Source organism: Chlorocebus sabaeus, chromosome 14 (genome assembly GCF_047675955.1).
Source record: "Chlorocebus sabaeus isolate Y175 chromosome 14, mChlSab1.0.hap1, whole genome shotgun sequence".
Taxonomy (NCBI): Eukaryota; Metazoa; Chordata; class Mammalia; order Primates; family Cercopithecidae; genus Chlorocebus; species Chlorocebus sabaeus.
This window is the reverse complement of record NC_132917.1, coordinates 63,122,742-63,141,704: the sequence shown is the minus strand read 5'-3', so window position 1 is coordinate 63,141,704 and position 18,963 is coordinate 63,122,742. Positions and strand designations below refer to the sequence as shown.

The window sequence follows — 18,963 nt, the reverse complement described above, 5'->3', positions numbered from 1 at the left end:
AAGGATTAGTGTCATTTTGCAGGCTTAGACACATGGTGGGAAAGCATTATTCCATCTTGACTTGCAGGTTTGCTTTCGTGAAACTGGTCAATAGCCATCTAGTATCTTCTGATTTGTTGACATTTTCTTTGCTGGCTCCAATGGATCTTTTATGTTTTCTAAGAATTTATAATTCTTGAACTTTTCTCCTCATGTATCTTGATGCAAGGGGATGACACCTATCTATGTAATAATCTTAAATGTCTTTCTAATCCATTCTCTGAAGAAAAGCTATAGAATCCAGGACATAGGGCAAAACATGTCCCACAGATCTTGAATGTGCTCAGTTTGTCCCTTAGATTTTAGTGTAGAGTAACAAAGTAGGAATGTTCTCACATGTATTTTTTAAGTAACTATAGTACAAAGTGGATCCAAGAGGTTAAATTCACATACACTCTGGCCCTCCCATTTGTTAGCTACAGAACAGTAAAACTGACCAGTTTCTTACAAGTCCTTATACTCTGTATCAGGTTTCGGTTTTATAAGATCTTGCACCACAGTGCCACATTGAGATCAATTGAACAAAGGAAAAGTCCTTTCCTGGTTTCCCAGCATATTCTGTTAGAGAGCAATTTCATTGTTTCACAGAAACAACAGAGCAAAAGGTTCTTGAAAGAAGAAATAGTTCCAGAAGGTGCTTTTGCCTGAATCTTTTGCACAATTAAGACATTTTATAGTTTAAGCTTTGATGTTTCAGATATTCTGTTATATAGCAGTTACATTGCTGTCACAGAAACAATAGAGCAAAAGCTTCTTGAAAGCAAGAAATACTTCTAGAAGGTGCTTTTCCAGAATCTTTTGCACAGTGAAGTCATTCTGTAGTTTAAATTAAGCTTTGATGTGTTAGATAATATTATGGATTCATCACATTAAATCAATCCTCTTTGAATTGAGTTTGATATTTAAATTCTAATTGTATGTCATTCAATTAATTATACTTTTATTGACCATTAAAAATCTAATTTCAAAAGCGTGAACATTCTTTTATTCGTCATCTGCATTTTGTGATGTCTAATTGAGCAGGCATATTACATTGAGGGAAGGTTTTATTATTTTCATCAAAATCTATACATGCAGAGATCACAGTGTCAGAAAATTAATTACACTTTTTAGATTTTCCAGCCCCATTGACTTTTTTCCTTATCTCTACCTTTTTACCTTTGCCACTTACCTCAATAATGGTAGATTTTCCCCATATTTCTTTATTTTTTATGTCTATAGTTTCAGTCTTTTTTCTAGCCAAGATAAGAACTAAAGAAATGTATATTTAAATGTTTGGTGCCTGGTAAAATTTATCTCTCAAGGTATTATGTTCTGTAATTTCTAATGTTGTAATAATTACAAACATCATGAAAGGCACCTTCTAAACTTTTCTCAAATCATACCTGTTTCAGCTTTCAGTCTCAGTTTAGCTAATGACAATATAAAGTATCCAGGTTAGTTCAAATCACTTTCATCCAATAGCCTTTCTACTGATAGGCTAACCCTAACCCATGAGGATTTTTACACAAAAAAGATGAAAATATAAAATAAGGGAAGTATAGAAGTCATTTTACTGTCCTTTTTATTTGCAAAAGCAAACATTCATTAATTCAGAATGCTGCATTGTTACTCTTCATGCATAACTTTATGTATAGCCCATGGTCTGCTTTAAAGAAGCTCAAAATATTAAGAGCATTAAAGCCTGAAAGTTCTATTTAAGCTCATGAATCTACTATATACATTTAAAGTTCCATGTAGAAATTGCCTAAAATAATTTATTTTTTTAATAGATTGATTCTTACTATCTAAATTTCATCTAGCCAGAGGTCTGTAGCCTATAGACTGAAAAATGTTACCTCTTTTGAAATTAAAAGCTTGTAAAATAAACAGGATTATTCCTACTTATACATGATTTTCTACCCTTGAGTTATCTCTTGATAAAAGACTAAAAATAATAACATGTGAATCACAATGGGATCACACAAAAGTGTATCAGTTAACCTGAAAATAGTCCTTTTGCATTAGCATATTATCAGTGGTAAAAAGTTACAAGACATACAACATAAGAAAGTTGATATAGCTGGAAAGCAGAGAGACTAAAGGGACTTACTATTCCATATAAAGGAGTTAGAATTTATTATTTTAAACAGAAGAGTGATATTATCAGTATTTTGGCTAGGAAACTTTTCCTATAAAGGGCCAGGTAGCAAATAGTTTAGGCTTGTTTCTTGCATGCTTTATTGATTGACTGATTGATTGATTGATTGAGTCAGGGTCTTGGTTTTTCACCTAGGTTGGAATGCAGTGGTGTGATCATAGCTCACTATAACCTTGAACTCCTGGGCTCAAGCAATCCTCCTGTCTTAGCCTCCGAAGGAGCTATGACTACAGGCATGTGCTACCATGCTTGGCTAAGTTTTGTAAATATTTTAGACTTTTTACAAGCCATACGGGCTCTGTTGCATTTACTTAACTCTGCCATTATAGAGCAAAAGCAGGCATAGTCAATACATACACAAATAAGTTTGGCTGTGTTCCAATAAAAGTTCATGTATGGACACTGAAATTTGATGTCACATAAAACCGTTTCTGTGATTTTTATTTTTTATTTTTCCAAAAACCATTCTTAGTTTGGGTTAGACTTGGATGGCAGGTCACAGTTTGCTGATTCCTTGTTTAGAGTATGATCATGTAAGGCTGCATTGTAGAAAATAAACTGAAGGGAGACAAGGCTTCTAGGTACAAGTGTGAAGTAAACAAAGAGGTGGGTTCTTTCAGGTCCATTTCCTCAGGTCCAGCACCCTCATAGTAATTTTCTTATATTTAAGTCCTGTTGATTCAACTCCAAGCTCTCTCAGTTATTTGCTGCATAATTTTGTATAATTTACCTAACTGTTTGCTTTCATTTTATTACCTGTGGTGATGATAATGCATAAATCCCTAGTGTGCTTTAAGTATCAAATGAATTAATAATATATATGAAGTGCCTGGCATATGACTTAAGAACTACAGTTCTAGTATATATTTTATACTACTCACTTTTCAAATATTTAGGTAGTACTACATTTTACATTATTTATACATTTGTCAGATTAACAATGCTGGAATTTAGGTAACTATTGATATTTGGGTGTTTAAAACCAAGTAGTCTCTACCTGAGAGATTGGAATTGAATCAAGGCAGCCTAGTTTCAGACTACATACTCAATCACTGTGGTATATAGCCTAGAAATGGATTCATACACATATATATTAATTTAGTATACAGTAGAGGTAGCATTTCAAATCAGTGGGGGAAAGCTTCAATAAGTTGTATTGGTCCAACAGACTCAACATATGCCATACAAAGGGTTAATGCACCTAATATACAAAACCAATAATCAGTAAAAAGTAAAACACCCCAGTAAAAAGCTAGCAAAAGTCAGGCCAGGTGCAGTGGCTCACACCTGTAATCCCAGCACTTTGGGTGGCCAAGGTGGGCAGATCACCTGAGGTCAGGAGTTCGAGACCAGCCTGGCCATGGTGAAACCCCATCTCTACTAAAAAGAAAAAAAAAAAAATATATATATATATATACACACACACACACACACACACACACGCACACACACATACATACACATACACACACACACACACACAAAATATATATGTGTGTGTGTGTGTATATATATATACCCACACACAAAAATTAGCCGGGCGTGGTGGCAGGCTGTAATCCCAGCTACTTGGGAGACTGAGGCAGGAGAATCACTTGAACCCAGGAGGCGGAGGTTGCAGTGAGCCGAGATCGAGCCACTGCACTCCAGCCTGGGCGACAGAGCACGACTCCATCTCGGGAAAAAGAAAAAAAAAAAAAAGCTAGCAAATTCACAATCAGGCAAGTCATAAAATAAGAAATACAGATGACAACTAAACACACAGAAAAATGTTAGTCTCTTTCTCTGTGAGTGAAAGAATAGTTTGGGCTAAGGTATCCAGAAACAGGCAATCTTAAGCAGTTCATAGGAGGGTACATTGGTAAGCTTTTCTTGATGACCTTATCAAAAATCATGTGACCATATATGGGAGCATTTATTTGTGGACTTTCTGTTTTATTCCAGTGGTCTATATGTCTGTCTTTGTGCCACACCACATTGTTTTGTTTACAGTACCTTTATATTAAGTTTTGAAATCAGAAAGTATGAGTCCTCCAACACTGTTCTTCTTTTTCAAGACTATTTTGGATATCTGGGGTCCCTTCGGACCCATGTAAATTTTAAGATGGTTTTCTGTTTCTGCAAAAACAGATATTGGAATTTTGATATAATTGCATTGAGTCTGTTGGTCACTTTGGGTAATATTGACATCCTAACAATATTAAATCCTCCGATCCAACTTCAGTACTATGTTGAATAAATGTGGTAAAAGTGGGCATATTTGTCCTGTTGCTGATCTTAGAGGAAAAGTTTTGAGCATTTCACCATTGAGTATGATGAATGGTGGGTTCCTCGTATATAGATTTTATTGTCGAGTTAGTTTTCTTCTACCCTAGTTTGTGTTTTTATCATGAAAGGATGTTGAATTTTTGTCAAATGCTTTTTCTACCTCAATTGAGATGGTTATGTGGGTTTTTCTACCTTTATTCATGTTATATCATATAAATTAATTTTCATATGTTGAACCATTCTTGCCTTCCAAGAATAAATCTTACTTGGTCATGATGTATAATCCTATTAATATGCTACTGAGTTCAGTTTGCTAGTATTTTGTTGAGGATTTGTGCATTAATGTTGATGAGGGATATTGGTCTATGGTTTTATTTTATTTTTTTGTATTGTTTTTGTTCAACTTTTGTAGTATGGTAATACTGGCCTTATAGAATGAGTTAGGAATTAGTATTATTTTCTCTTTAAGTGTTTGGTAGAATTTACCAGTGAAGCTGTCAGGGGTAGGGCTTTTCTTTGTCAGGACATGTTTGATTACTGACTCAATCTCATTATTTCTCAGTCTATTTAGATTGTCTACTACTTTCTGATTTATTTTTAATAGGCTTTGTGTTTTTAGTAATTTGTCCGTTTCACCTAGTTAGCCAATTTGTTGGCATAAAATTGTTCATAGTACTATCTTATCCTTTTTATTTCTATAGAATCAGTAATAATGTCCCTACTTTCAGTTCAGATTTTAGTAATTTGAGATTTTTGTAGTTTTTTGTTTGTTTGTTTGTTTTTTAGGTAATTAGATACAGGTTTGTCAATTTTGTTGATACCTTTCAAATAATTTTTGGTTTACTAATTTTTTGTACTGTTTTTCTACTGTCTATTTTGTTGATCTCTGCTCCAATATTTATTATTTCCTTTTCTAGCTTTGGGTGTAGTTTTTTTTCCTTTTTCTAGTTCCTTAAATTGTAATTCTGGGTAGTTGGTTTCAGATCTTGCTTTTTATTGTAATCCTTTATAAGTATAAATATCTCTTTACCATTACTTTCACTGTGTCAGATAAGTTTTGATATGTTGAGTTTTCATTTTTATTTGTCTCTAAGCATTTTCTAATTTCCCTTGTGGTTTCTTTTTTAATCTGTTAGTTGTCTGAGAGTGTTATTTACATAATTATCAGAAATTTGGGGGTTTTTAAGTTTTACTTGTGTTATTGATTTGTAATTTCATCCCATTGTGATGGGAGAAGATACTTTGATAGCTATCTTTTTAAATCTATTGAAACTTAGTTTATCCTAGAAAATGTCTTATATAGACATGAGAATAATGTGTATGTTATGGAGAAGAATATTTTGTATTTGTACAAGTAGTTGATTTATTAAGTCTTCCATTTCCTTCTGTCTGGTTTTCTAGCAATTATTAAGAATGGGTATTGAAGTCTTCAACTACTATTGAAGAGTATTTCTCACTTCAATTCTATTTGGCTTATTTTAAGAGACAGGGTCTCACTATGTTGCTCAGACTGGACTTGAACCCCTGGGTTTGTGGATCCTGCCACATCAGCCTCCCAGGTAGCTGGGATTACAGGCATCCACCACCGTACCCCACCTGCCAGTTTTTGTTTCATATATTTGATGATATGGTATTAGGTACATAAATGTTAATTATTGTTATTTTTCTTGCCGTATTTAAATTTGCATTAATATATGCCATTAAAAATTTTTTTTTAATTTTACATTCAGAAGTACATGGGCAGGTTTGTTACATGGATACACTGAGTAACAGTGAGGATTGGGCTTGTGGTGTACCCATTATCCAAATAATAAACATTGTATCCAATAGGTAAATTTCTAACCCTTACTCCTCTACCAACTTTGGAGTCCTCAGTGTCTATTATTTCCATCTTTATGTCCATGTGTACCCAATAGTTAGCTCACACTTAGAGAACATATGGTGTTTGATTACCTCAGTTATTACACGTAGGATAATGTTTTCAAACTTCATCCATGTTGCTGCAAAGGACATGATGTCATTCCTTTTTATAGATGAACAGTATTTCATGGTGTATATATACCACATTTTCTTTGATTATACTTTAAGTTCTTGGATACATGTGCAGAACATGCAGCTTTCTTACATAGGTATACACGTGCCATGTTGGTTTTCTGCACCCATCAACCCGTCATCTACATTAGTTATTTCTCCTAATGCTATCTCTCCTCTCACCCCTCACCCCCCCAACAGGCCCCAGTGTGTGATGTTCTCCTCCTTGTGTCCATGTGTTCTGACTGTTCAGCTCTCACTTATGAGTGAGAACATGTGCTGTTTGGTTTTCTGTTCCTGTGTTAGCTTGCTGAGAATGATGGTTTCCAGCTTCATCCATGTTCCTGCAAAGGACATGAACTTATCCTTTTTTTGGCTGCATAGTATTCCATGGAGTATATATGCCACAGTTTCTTTATCCAGTCTATCACTGATAGGCATTTGGGTTGGTTCCAAGTCTTTGCTATTGTGAATAGTGTTACAGTAAACAGACATGTGCATATGTCTTTATAGTGGAATGATTTATAATCCTTTGGGTATATACCCAGTAATGGGATTGCTGGATCACATGTTACTTCTAGTTCTAGATCCTTGAGGAATCACCACACTGTCTTCCACAATGGTTGAACTAATTATGCTCTCACCAACAGTGTTAAAACATTTCTGTTTCTCCATATCCTCTCCAGCATCTGTTGTTTCCCGAGTTTTTAATGATCACCATTCTAACTGGTGTGAGATGGTATCTCATTGTGGGTTTGATTTGCATTTCTCTAATGACCCAGTGATGATGAGCTTTTTTTCATAAGTTTGTTGGCTGCATAAATGTCTTCTTTTGAGAAGTATCTGTTCATATCCTTTGCCCACTTTTTGATGGGGTTGTTTGTTTTTTTTCTTGTAAATTTGTTTAAGTTGTTTGTAGATTCTGGATATTAGCCCTTTGTCAGATGGATAGATTGCAAAAATTTTCTCCCATTCTGTAGGTTACCTGTTTATTCTGATGATAGTTGTTTTGCTATGGAGAAGCTCTTTAGTTCGGTTAGATCCCATTTGTCAATTTTGGCTTCTGTAGCCATTGCTTTTGGTGTTTTAGTCATGAAGTCTTTGCTCATGCCTATGTCCTGAATGGTATTGCCTAGGTTTTCTTCTAGGGTTTTTATGGTTTTAGGTCTTATGTTTAAATCGTTAAAACATCTTGAGTTAATTTTTGTATAAGGAAGGGGTCCAGTTTCAGTTTTCCACATATGGCTAGCCAATTTTCCCAACACCATTTATTAAACAAGGGATCCTTTCTCCACTGCTTGTTTTTGTCAGGTTTGTCAAAGATCAAATGGTTGTAGATGTGTGGCATTATTTCTGAGGCCCCTGTTCCATTTGTCTATATATCTGTTTTGGTACCAGTACCATGCTGTTTTGGTTACTGTAGCCTTGTAGTATAGTTTGAAGTCAGGTAGCATGATGCCTCCAACTTTGTTCTTTTTGCTTAGGATTGTCTTGGCGATGCAGTCTCTTTTTTGATTCCATGTAAAATTTAAAGTAGTTTTTTTTCTAATTTTGTGAAGAAAGTCTTGGTAGCTTGATGGAGATAGCACTGAATCTATAAATTACCTTGGGCAATATGGCCATTTTCTTGATACTGATTCTTCCTATCCATGAGCATTGAATGTTTTCCCTTTGTTTGTGTCCTCTCTTATTTCCTTGAGCTGTGGTTTGTAGTTCTCCTTGAAGAGGTCCTTCACATTCCTTGTAAGTTGTATTCCTAGGTATTTTATTCTCTTTGTAGCAATTGTGAATGGGAGTTCACTCATGATTTGGCTCTCTGTCTGTCTATTATTGGTGTATAGGAATGCTTGTCATTTTTGCACATTGGTTTTGTATCCCAAGACTTTGCTGAAGTTGCTTATCAGCTTAAGGAGATTTTGGGCTGAGATGATGGGGTTTTCTAAATATACAATCATGTCATCTGCAAACAGAGACAATTTGACTTTCTCTCTTCCTATTCAATTGTCCTTTCTTTCTCTCTTGTCTGATTGCCCTCGCCAGAACTTCCAACACTATGTTGAATAGGAGTGGTGAGAGAGGGCATCCTTGTCTTGTGCTGGGTTTCAAAGGGAATGCTTCCAGCTTTTGCCCATTTAGTATAGTACTGGCTGTGGGTTTGTCACAAATAGGTCTTTTTATTTTGAGATATGTTACATCAATACCTAGTTCACTGAGAGTTTTTAGCATGAAGTGATGTTGAATTTTATGGAAGGCCTTTTCTGCATCTATTGAGATAATCATGTGGGTTTTTTCATTGGTTCTGTTTATGTGATGCATTACGTTTACTGATTTGCATATGTGGAACCAGCCTTTCATCCCAGGGATAAAGCTGACTTGATCATGGTGGATAAGCTTTTTGATGTGCTGCTGGATTCGGTTTGCCAGTATTTTATTGAGGATTTTTACATTGATGTTCATCAAAGGATATTGGACTGAAATTTTCTTTTTTTGTTGTGACTCTGCCAGGTTTTGGAATCAGGTTGATGCTGGCCTGCCTCATAAAATGAGTTAGGGGGGAAGTCCCTCTTTTTCTATTGTTTGGAATAATTTCAGAAGGAATGGTACCAGCTCCTCTTTGTACCTCTGGTAGAATTCAGCTGTGAATCTGTCTGGTCCTGGACCTTTTTTGGTTGGTAGGCTATTAAGTATTGCCTCAATTTCAGAACTTGTTATTGGTCTATTCAGGGATTTGACTTCTTCCTGGTTTAGTCTTGGGAGGGTGTATCCAGGAATTTATCCATTTCTTCTAGATTTTCTAGTTTATTTGAGTAGAGGTATTTATAGTATTCTCTGATGGTAGTTTGTATTTCTGTGGGATCAGTGAAGATATCTCCTTTATCATTTTTTATTATATCTATTTGATTCTTCTCTCTTTTCTTTATTAGTCTGGCTAGCGGTGTATCTATTTTGTTAATCTTTTCAAAAAAATAGCTCCTGAATTCATTGATCTTTGAAGGGTCGTTTGTGTGTCTATCTCCTTCAGTATGCTTTATGAAGTTCTTGTGCTGTGTTTTCATCTCTATCAGGTCATTTATGTTCTTCTCAAAACTAGTTATTCTAGTTAGCAATTCCTCTAACCTTTTTTCCAAGGTTCTTAGCTTCCTTTCATTGGGTTAGAACATGCCCCTTTAGCACAGTGGAGTTTGTTATTACCCACCTTCTGAAGCCTACTTCTGTCAGTTCGTCACACTCATTCTCCATCCACTTTTTTCCCTTGCTGGTGAGGAGTTGTGATCCTTTGGGGGAGAAGAGGCGTTCTGGTTTTTGGAATGTTCAGCCTTTTTGCCCTGGTTTTTCCTCATCTTTGTGGATTTATCTACCTTTGATCTTGGATGCTAGTGACCTTCGGATGGGGTTTTTGTGTGGACGTCTTTTTTGTTGATGTTGATGCTATTCCTTTCTGTTAGTTTTCTTTCTAACAGGTCCTTCTACTGCAGGTCTGCTGGAGTTTGCCTGAGTATCACCAGCAGAGGCTGCAGAACAGCAAAGATTATTGCCTGTTCCTTCCTCTGGGTACTTCGTCCCAGAGGGGCATCCATCAGATGCCAGCCGGAGCTCTCTTGTATGAGGTGGCTATTAACCCCTGCTGGGAGGTATCTCCCTGTCAGGAGACACGGGGGTCAGGGACACACTTGAGGAGGCAGTCTGTCCCTTACAGCTCAAGCGCTGTGCTGGAAGCTCCACTGCTCTCTTCAGAGTTAGCAGGCAGGAATGTTTAAGTCTGCTGAAGCTGTGCCCAAAGCCACCCTTTCCCCCAGGTGCTCTGTCCCAGGGAGATGGGAGTTTTATCTATAAGCCCCTGACTGTGGCTGCTGCCTTTCTTTCAGAGATGCCCTACCCAGAGAGGAGAAATCTAGGGAGGCAGTTTGGCTACAGCAGCTTTGCTGAGCTGCAGTGGGCTCTGCCCATTTTGAACTTCCGGGCAGGTTTGTTTACACTGTGACGGGAAAACTGCCCACTCAAGCCTTTGTAATGGTGGATGCCGCTCCTCCCACCAGGATCGAGTGTCCCAGGTGGACTTCAAACTGCTGTGCTGGCAGCAAGAATTTCAAGCTAGTGGATCTTAGCTTGCCGGGCTCCATGGCGGTGGGATCCGCTGAGCTAGACCACCTGGCTCCCTGACTTCAGCCCCCTTTCCAGGGAAGTAAACGGTTGTGTCTCATGGCATTCCAGGCACCACTGCAGTATGGGGGGAAAGAAAAAAAAACTCCTGTAGCTAGCTTGGTGTCTTCCCAAACAACCGCCCAGTTTTGTACTTGAAACCCAGGGCCCTGGTGGTGTAGGCACCCAAGGGAATCTCCTGATCTGCAGGTTGCGAAAACCATGGGAAAAGTGTAGTATCTGGGCCGAAATGCACCCTTCCTCATGGTATAGTCCCTCACAGCACAGTCCCTCACGGCTTCCCTTGGCTAGGGGAGGGAGTTCCCCAACCCCTTGTGCTTCCTGGGTAAGGTGATGCCCCACCCTGCTTCTGCTTGCCTTCCGTGGGCTTCACCCACCATCTAACCAGTCTCAATTTGATGAGCCAGCTACCTCAGTTGGAAATGCAGAAATCATCTGCCTTCTGTGTTGATCTCACTGGGAGCTGCAGGCTGGAGCTGTTCCTATTCAGCCATCTTGCCAGCCACCCATATATCACATTTTTTAAATACAGTCAACCACTGATGAAAACTTAGGTTGATTCCATGACTTTACTATGGTGAATAATACTGCAATAAACATATGAGTGCAAGTGTCTTTTTTATATAATAATTTCTTTTCCTTTGGGTAGATGCCCAGTTGTGGGATTCCTGGGTTGAATGGTAGTTTCATTTTTATTTCTTTGTAAAACATCTATAGTGTTTTTTATAGAGGTGATACTAATTCACATTCCCACCAACAGTGTACAAGGGCTCCCTTTACTCCATATCCCTGCCTATATCGGGTTTTGTTTGTTTGTTTGTTTGTTTTTGACTTTTTACTAATAGCCATTCTGAGTCATGTAAGATGAAATGTGTTGTTTTAATTTGAATTTCTCTGATAATTAGTGATATTGAGCATTTTTCACATGTTTGTTGACTGCTTATATGTCTTCTTTTGAGAAATGTCTATGTCTTTTGCCCACTTTTAATGGGATTGTTTGTTCTTTTCTCTTGCTGGGTTGTTTACCAAGGCCGCCTTTAGCATCCCCATTGCCCCAGAGAGTCAAGACCAATTTGCATTCATCTGGGAAAAGAGAACAATGCATCTTTACTGTCTTGCCCCCAGTATTTTCTTAGCCCCACTGTCTGTTGTGGCCAAAGGCTCTCCAACCTCAGTCAGTGGACCACTCCAGAGGGATATGTATTTTCCATTATACTGATGATAACATGCTAACTTCTGAGTCTTTTTCTAGCTTAGAAACTGCAGCCCCCACCTTGCTGTCTCACTTGACCTACAGAGGGACAGTGGGTGGTCAATGCAAAGTCCAGGGTCCAGGTGTATCAAATACCTGGGTGTCATCTAGTGGAGTGAGACTAAATTTATTCAGTCTACCATTATAGAATAAGGTACAGGCCAACCCATGTCCTACCACACCAGAGCAGTAGCAAATCTTCTTAGGCCTTCTAGGGTATTGGTTTCCTTTTATTTCCACATTTGGTACAATTCCTTAGGCCCCTAGATGGCTTAGTCAAGAAGGAGGAACACTGGAACTGGTCCACAAGAGAGGATGTGACCTTGAACAAGCTAAAATCGCAGTGAAATAAATGCAGGCCTTGGAAGTTCTAGTGCAGGGATAGACTTGTGAATTGGAGGTAGCCAGTTACTCTGAGGGGCTTGGGTGGGGCCTGTGGGAAACACACGGACATATACATGTGCCTTTAGGATTCTGGTCCCATCTATTGAAGTGACTACTTTGGGATGTATACCCTGACCCCGCTCAGAAAACTGGCTTCTGATTTTGTGGCCCTCACCCAGGAACTGACTTAGAACAAGAAGACAGCCACCATTGTAAAATGGCGGAGACTAAAACAAAATATTGCCATGTGTTTACAGGTCATGTTCCTGAGGACATGAAACAAGATGGAGGCCTGTAGCCAAGTTTGTTACTGATCATTTTGTTGGGCTGGCTTGAACAGCAGTCTTATGGGGTCCTAGGTCTGCATCTTAGCCTAAGGTACCCTTTCTTCTGACAGAACCATACAGAAAGACACACAAAGCACACCAGATTGTCTACAACTTGAGACCAACCTCACAAATCCTTTTTCATTAAAAGTTTACAGAGAATATTAGCAACTCTCCTTATTTATCCCTTTTACCAGTTGCACATGGAGAAAGACACCAAAAGCCCAACTGGTAAGAAATTTTTACCCTTTTGTTGGCATGTCAGGCTTCTGGTGTCCCTTCCTTCTAGCTCAACTCTAAACCAAGCATATTAATGGTTGGAAAATTAATTTTTCCCAAGTTGGAAGAACATTATAAAAGAGAAGCCATTTTAAACCATGAAAGAAGGAAAAACACCATAGAAAAGTTTGGTAGTTTCAATTAGGGTTGTGAACAGGTATTTCCTATTCCTGCGGGGAATGGTGTTTCCCTATTTCTTCCCCTTTCCTATTTTCTCTTTTGGCCTACTATAAGTGACATATTGCTCATCTTTGATATTCTCTGATGCTTGCAGAGCTGCCTGCTTCTCAGCTGTGGTTAGGGTTTGGCTTAGGAGCAGCATAACATCCTTCTATGAGAGGTCAAATACCTGAGTTAAATTTTGGAAAGCTTCTGTATACCTATCAGAGTCGTCAGAAAATTGACCTAAGTCTCCCTTTATTTGCCTAAGGTCCTGTAATGACAAGGGAACTTGAAGGGGCCCCAAATGAGGGGGATCATCAGGTGGTTCCCTTGGAAGTTGCTTCTCTGATTTTGGAGAATTATTCTTTTTGGGCCTGCCTGGTATGATTGCTAAAAGCACTAGGTTGATTTTGTAACACTTGGAAAGATCTAGTAAAAAGGCCATGCCCTTGTGCAAAAGAAAATAAGCTGCTTTTTCTTTAAAATCTCAGGGTGAAAGAAGTCCCAGTGCTTCAGAATTCACTCCAAGGGAGTGCAGGCTTAAGATAGTACCCATCTAGAAAGAAAAGTGAAAGAAAAACAAAAAGGTATCCCTTTGTCTCCTTCCTTTTGGTGTGACTCAGGATAGAGAGGAAGACAGTGGGGGCGTCCCCCCTTCTGTTTTCCCTCTATGGTTCCTGGGTCCTGACACCTTGTTGAACATGCTGCCCATGGTTGCAGGCGTGACCCCCAGCTATGGGACCAGAGGAACTAAGGGATTGGGATTAGTCATGCTCACCCAAGTGGCTCTAGTTCTCTGCCTGTGATTTCCCTTTGACTTCCTAGATTTGTGTGACCTGCCTGGCTCCCTGAAAATTGATCTCCAGAAAAACTACATAATAGTTGGGCAAGGCCACTTTAATGGAGGGGGTCTACTAGATTGAACTTTGTATCCTGCTATTATGGCCCACGCTGAAGCGTTTACCCATACTGAATGGTTCCTGTTAACTTCTGAACTTAAAATCCCCTTACTAATTAAGTACCACTCTAACTGGAGGCAGAATAGGTGCCTTAAAAGAACCTAGGGACCAAATGGCCATTTTCCTGCCTATGGGACAGGATCAAGACTAAAATTTTGCTTTGGAGGATATTTTAACCCAATTGTTGAAGGCAGAATTTTCCCAATTATCAAAGTGGCATAAAGCCTCGTTTCTAGTAGAGAGGCTTAAAAAGGGAAGATAATTGGGAGGCTAGGATATTTTGGTGAAGGACCGACAATGTGCCTCATGGATCCTTGTTCCACTAGGTGGCACTGTTGACCTTGAAATACCATTTGCTCTCTAGACCAAGGGCTGAGTGACCTTTATTACATGCCATGTGCTCTCCAGACCAAGGGCAGAGAGAGATCTGGAAATGCCACATGCTCTCCAGACCAAGGGCAGAGAGAGACCTGGAAATGCCACATGCTCTCCAGACCAAGGGCAGAGAGAGACCTGGAAATGCCACGTACTCTCCAGACCAAGGGCAGAGAGAGACCTGGAAATGCCATGTACTCTACAGACCAAGGGCAGAGACCTGGAAATGACATGTGCTCTCCAGACCAAAGGCTAAGAGAGAGACATTCACTGTGGTGGGGGAAACCCTCTGTTCCTAGAAAATCACAAAGACATCTTCCCTTGAAGCTACATCCCCAGTTACTAGACATTCTCTGATCTTGCCAAACAAGATTACTTCCCTGAACTGTAAAACTTCTCGCATATTTCATACACAGGATAAGAGATATAATGGTTGCAAACAGGAAAGGAGGAATTATGATAGGAAAGTTGGGGATCCTGTTGCTGATACCCCATCAGGGCAGTTAGAGGCTGAGGTCAGTCCAGAAGCCTTTGGGTAATACCGGGTGGCAGCCCTGGCCAGAAATCTTCAGTTGCCCCAGGACTTCTCCCAGTCCCATGCGACAACTAAGTCCTCCATGAAAGGTCTAAAATGGAGGCTGAGAGTCTCAGAATGAAAGGACAGAGTTGGAGTTCGCTCCCCTCTACTCACTGTTTTGTTGAATGTTGTACTTGGTATCCCAGACAAGGTGCCCATTATGAAGTGGCTACGTTGTCTGGGTTATAAACCCTGGGGCTCATTGTCATGCGCCAGGAAAATTTAGGACACAGACATACATGAGGAGTTTAGGAATGGAGGTTTAATAGGTAGAACAGAAGAGAGAAACAGCTACCTCCGTAGAGGAAGAGGTCTGCAAGTGGAAAGGGCCAGCTGGTGGTCAATGCACCAAGTTTTATAGTCCAGTTTGAGGAGGTAGTGTCTGATTTATAAAGGGCTTATAGATTGGTTCCATCAGGTATGATGTTTACATAGCAAGCTGGGAAGGCTGGTCCTCCCAGGGCTTTCCAGTTGATCGGTGCCATCTTATCTGTTCCTTACAGCACACGTGGCTGGTAGAGAAGGGAAGATGGAGCTGCCATCTTGAAAATGTCTAGTCCTTAGTTCCTGCCAGCATTCATCCATGGAAGCTCCTAGCTTTGCAGGCTGTTCTTTGTTAGAAAATGATTTGGGGCTGCTTTTTATTAAACAGAAAAGCCTTTCCAAGGACTCCCATGTCCTTGCTATCTGCCTAAGTGATTTCTTTTGAACTCCTGTGTCACTATGGAAGGGGACTGGAGTTAAATGTAATGTCGCAGAGCAACAACTCTGTGCTACATATTATGCCTTGCAAGTTGAGGACATTACAAAGAGGGTCTCAATGCTAGTATGCACCCCGTACCTCACAGCAGGTTGGCTGAAGGGTACCTTCCAGAAACCAAAGTCTAGGAATGCCCAGACACAGACTGGTCAAATGGCAGGCCTACCTGCAACAGAGGAGCACCATGAACTAATTTTTGCCCCTTGGTTGCAGAGCTCCATTTGATGCTTGGACCTGTCACCTATGTTACAGCTGAAGACAGTCTTCAGTGGAGAATGCTGGGCCTCCACAAATCCCTTCCTTTATACAGTAGGGCCAAGGTCCAATTCCTAACTAGGCCTGGTACAAAGATGGCTCATCATGATGCAGTCCTTGCACCTAGACAGTTGTGGCCACTTAGCCATCCACTGATAGTATCTGGTTTGATACAGGTGAAGGACATAGTAGCCAATGCGCTGAGCTGTGGGCAGCTTGGATGGTCCTCCTTCATAAGCTGGATCCAGCAGTCCTATGCACTGACAGCTGGGCTGTCTTTAAGGGACTCACAATGTGGCTACTATAGTGCAAAACACAGGATTGGTCAATAGCAGCCTGCGCCCTTTCAGGTGCTGACATGTGGAATGACGTTCTCCATGCATCCAGAGGATGCATGTAACAGTCTACCATGTGGATGCCCACATTTCATCTACACCACCTGGAAATCAACAGGCAGACAAGCCTACCCTATATTCGCTTCCTCAAGGAAGTGCCCTCAAGAAGATGTGGCTTACTGGCTACATAAAAAGACAGGACACTGGGGACAACATACTTTTGGGCCATAGTGAAAATTGAGGACTACCACTATGATATAAAGATATAGTACTCATCTATAAGCAATGTCCTACCTGTGCACAGAAACACCCCAGGCCCTTTCCACACAATACTGAACAGATAGGCCAGGGCTGGACCCAAGTGCAACGGTGGCAGGTAGACTACATAGGACCTTTGCTCTATGTAATGGCTGCCAAGGAAGCCAGTAATGGCTCAGCCTAAATCCCAAAACCTCAAAAGTAAGGAAGCCAAGAGTGTAGCCTCCCATCTGTGGCTGAAGGCCCAAGAGCCCCTGGCAAACCACTGATGTAAGTCCAAGAGTCCAAAAGCCAAAGAACTTGGAGTCTTGAGAGTGGGAAGCATCCAGCATGGGAGAAAGATAAAGGCAAGAAGACTCATGCAAGTCACCTTCTTCCACTTTCGTCTGCTTGCTTTTTCTAGCCATGCTGGCAGCCAATGGGATGGTGCCCACCCACATTGTAGGTGGGTCTTCCTGAAGATGGATCTTCCTCTCCCAGTCCACTGATTCAAATAATAATCTCTTCTGGCAACACCCAGAAACAATACTTTGCATATTTCAATTCAATCAAGTTGACAATATTAACCATTACAGATGGCTATCCCCACAGCAATGTAACCAATCCCTTCAAATAACCAAAGATATGTGGCTGGGTGGCAGTATAACTCTCTCCACATGGGGGCCTACCCCTCCCCTTGGGGATTGTTATGGGTTGTGGCACCCACAGCTGGCCTCACTTATGCTCTAATTGGATGGGTATATGCACCTGGCGGCATCCTTGTCCGTACGCATTGTGTCCCGTTTAGATACATGCATTCCTATTCACTGGAAGAGTGTAAACGTCAGGTACTGCCAGAAGCATGCATCCTGGTGGTTTTACCCTTTGGCCATTTTTTCTCCCCCAGTGGCAACAATAGATATAGATAGAGCCACAAGTTGAGGCTAAACATGTGGCTGCAGCCATTAATGATACCAACCATGCTATTCTTCTTCTTACTGAAGAGACCACCCAAATCAGATACATTACTTTGCAAAATGGCATAGCCCTGGACATCTTAACTGCTGCTGAGGGTAGAACCTGTGCATTAGTTAAAAACTGAATATTGTGTATATATCCCTGATTACTCTCACAATGTAACTAGGCCATGCGGGTCCTAAATACCAGTATTTAGGTCTACCCTGTGCATTATATTATATAGTGTATATTATAATAACACTATAGAATCTCTGTCTTACACCCCTATAACAACATGGTTAAATCAACTTCCAATCACTTAGTAGAACTTTGTATCCAGTGACATTGTTATTATATTTTTTATTATTTTTTGTTGTTGTAGTTTGTGTTGCTTCTGTAGTATCTGGCTGAAATGCTCCTCCACATACCTGACCCTAGGAGAATGATAGAAGAAATGGCATGATAAGAATGTGAGGGCCATTCAAGAGTATGTTAGGGTGGAGTGTATGGCACACACACCTGACAGCAATAACTTAAGCATACCCTGAGAATGATCCTGTTGTCTTACAAGAATGTGTGTCTGGAGTCCTAAGCTAAGGAATCCAAGAGTGAACAACTTGAGGATCTATTCCATATTTACGGAGGACATCTGAACCCCCAATCCATCCCTTGGAATGCAGGCAGGCTATACAGGGAATTAATGCCCTTTGTTTTGGCCAATTGGAGGTTGCTAAGTGAAAATGCTATATAAACCATATGCTTTTTACAAACGGTAACAGTTCTCCTGTCCAACTCACCACCTCTGGACCATCCTTTTATGTAAGTTCCCTCACTAAATGCCATGCCTCATTTGCTGACTCTGGGTCTCTTCTTCAGCCTCTCAGACGTGGTGCCATCCTTAGCGGAGTCAGTAGGCATCCAGAACAACAGCAGTCAGATAGTGTGATGCCTTCAGCTTTGTTCTTTTTCCTTAGGATTGCTTTGGCTATTTGGGCTCGTTTTTGATTCGATATGAACTTTAGGATTGTTTTTTCTAATTCTGTGAAATGACATTGGTATTTTGCTAGGAATTGCATTGAATCTGTAGATTGCTTTGGGCTTTATGGTCATTTTAACAGTATTGATTTTTCAAATCCATGAGGATGGAATGTTTTCCCTTTTTTTTTAAATTTTTATTTTTTAATTTTTTTTATCATCTGTGATTTCTTTTATCAGTATTTGTAGTTCTCCTTGTAGAGTTCTTTCACATCCTTGGTTAAATATATTACCAGGCATTTTAATTTTTATGGCTATTGTAAATGGGATTGAGTTCCTGATTTGACTCTCAGCTTGAATGTTATTGGTTTATAGAAATGCTATTGATTTCTGTATGTTGATTTTGTATTTAGAAATTTACTGAAGTAATTTTTCAAGTCTAGAAGTCTGTTAGAGGAGTCTTTAGGATTTTCTTGGTATAAGATCATGTA

The 18,963-nt window shown here is 39.8% G+C and overlaps 1 protein-coding gene across 2 annotated transcripts in view; it reads left to right on the top strand.

Moving 5' to 3' along the window:
• The window catches only part of WDPCP (WD repeat containing planar cell polarity effector), a 491,319-nt gene that overhangs the window by 282,191 nt on the left and 190,165 nt on the right, over positions 1-18,963 (top strand). The window lies entirely within an intron of this gene.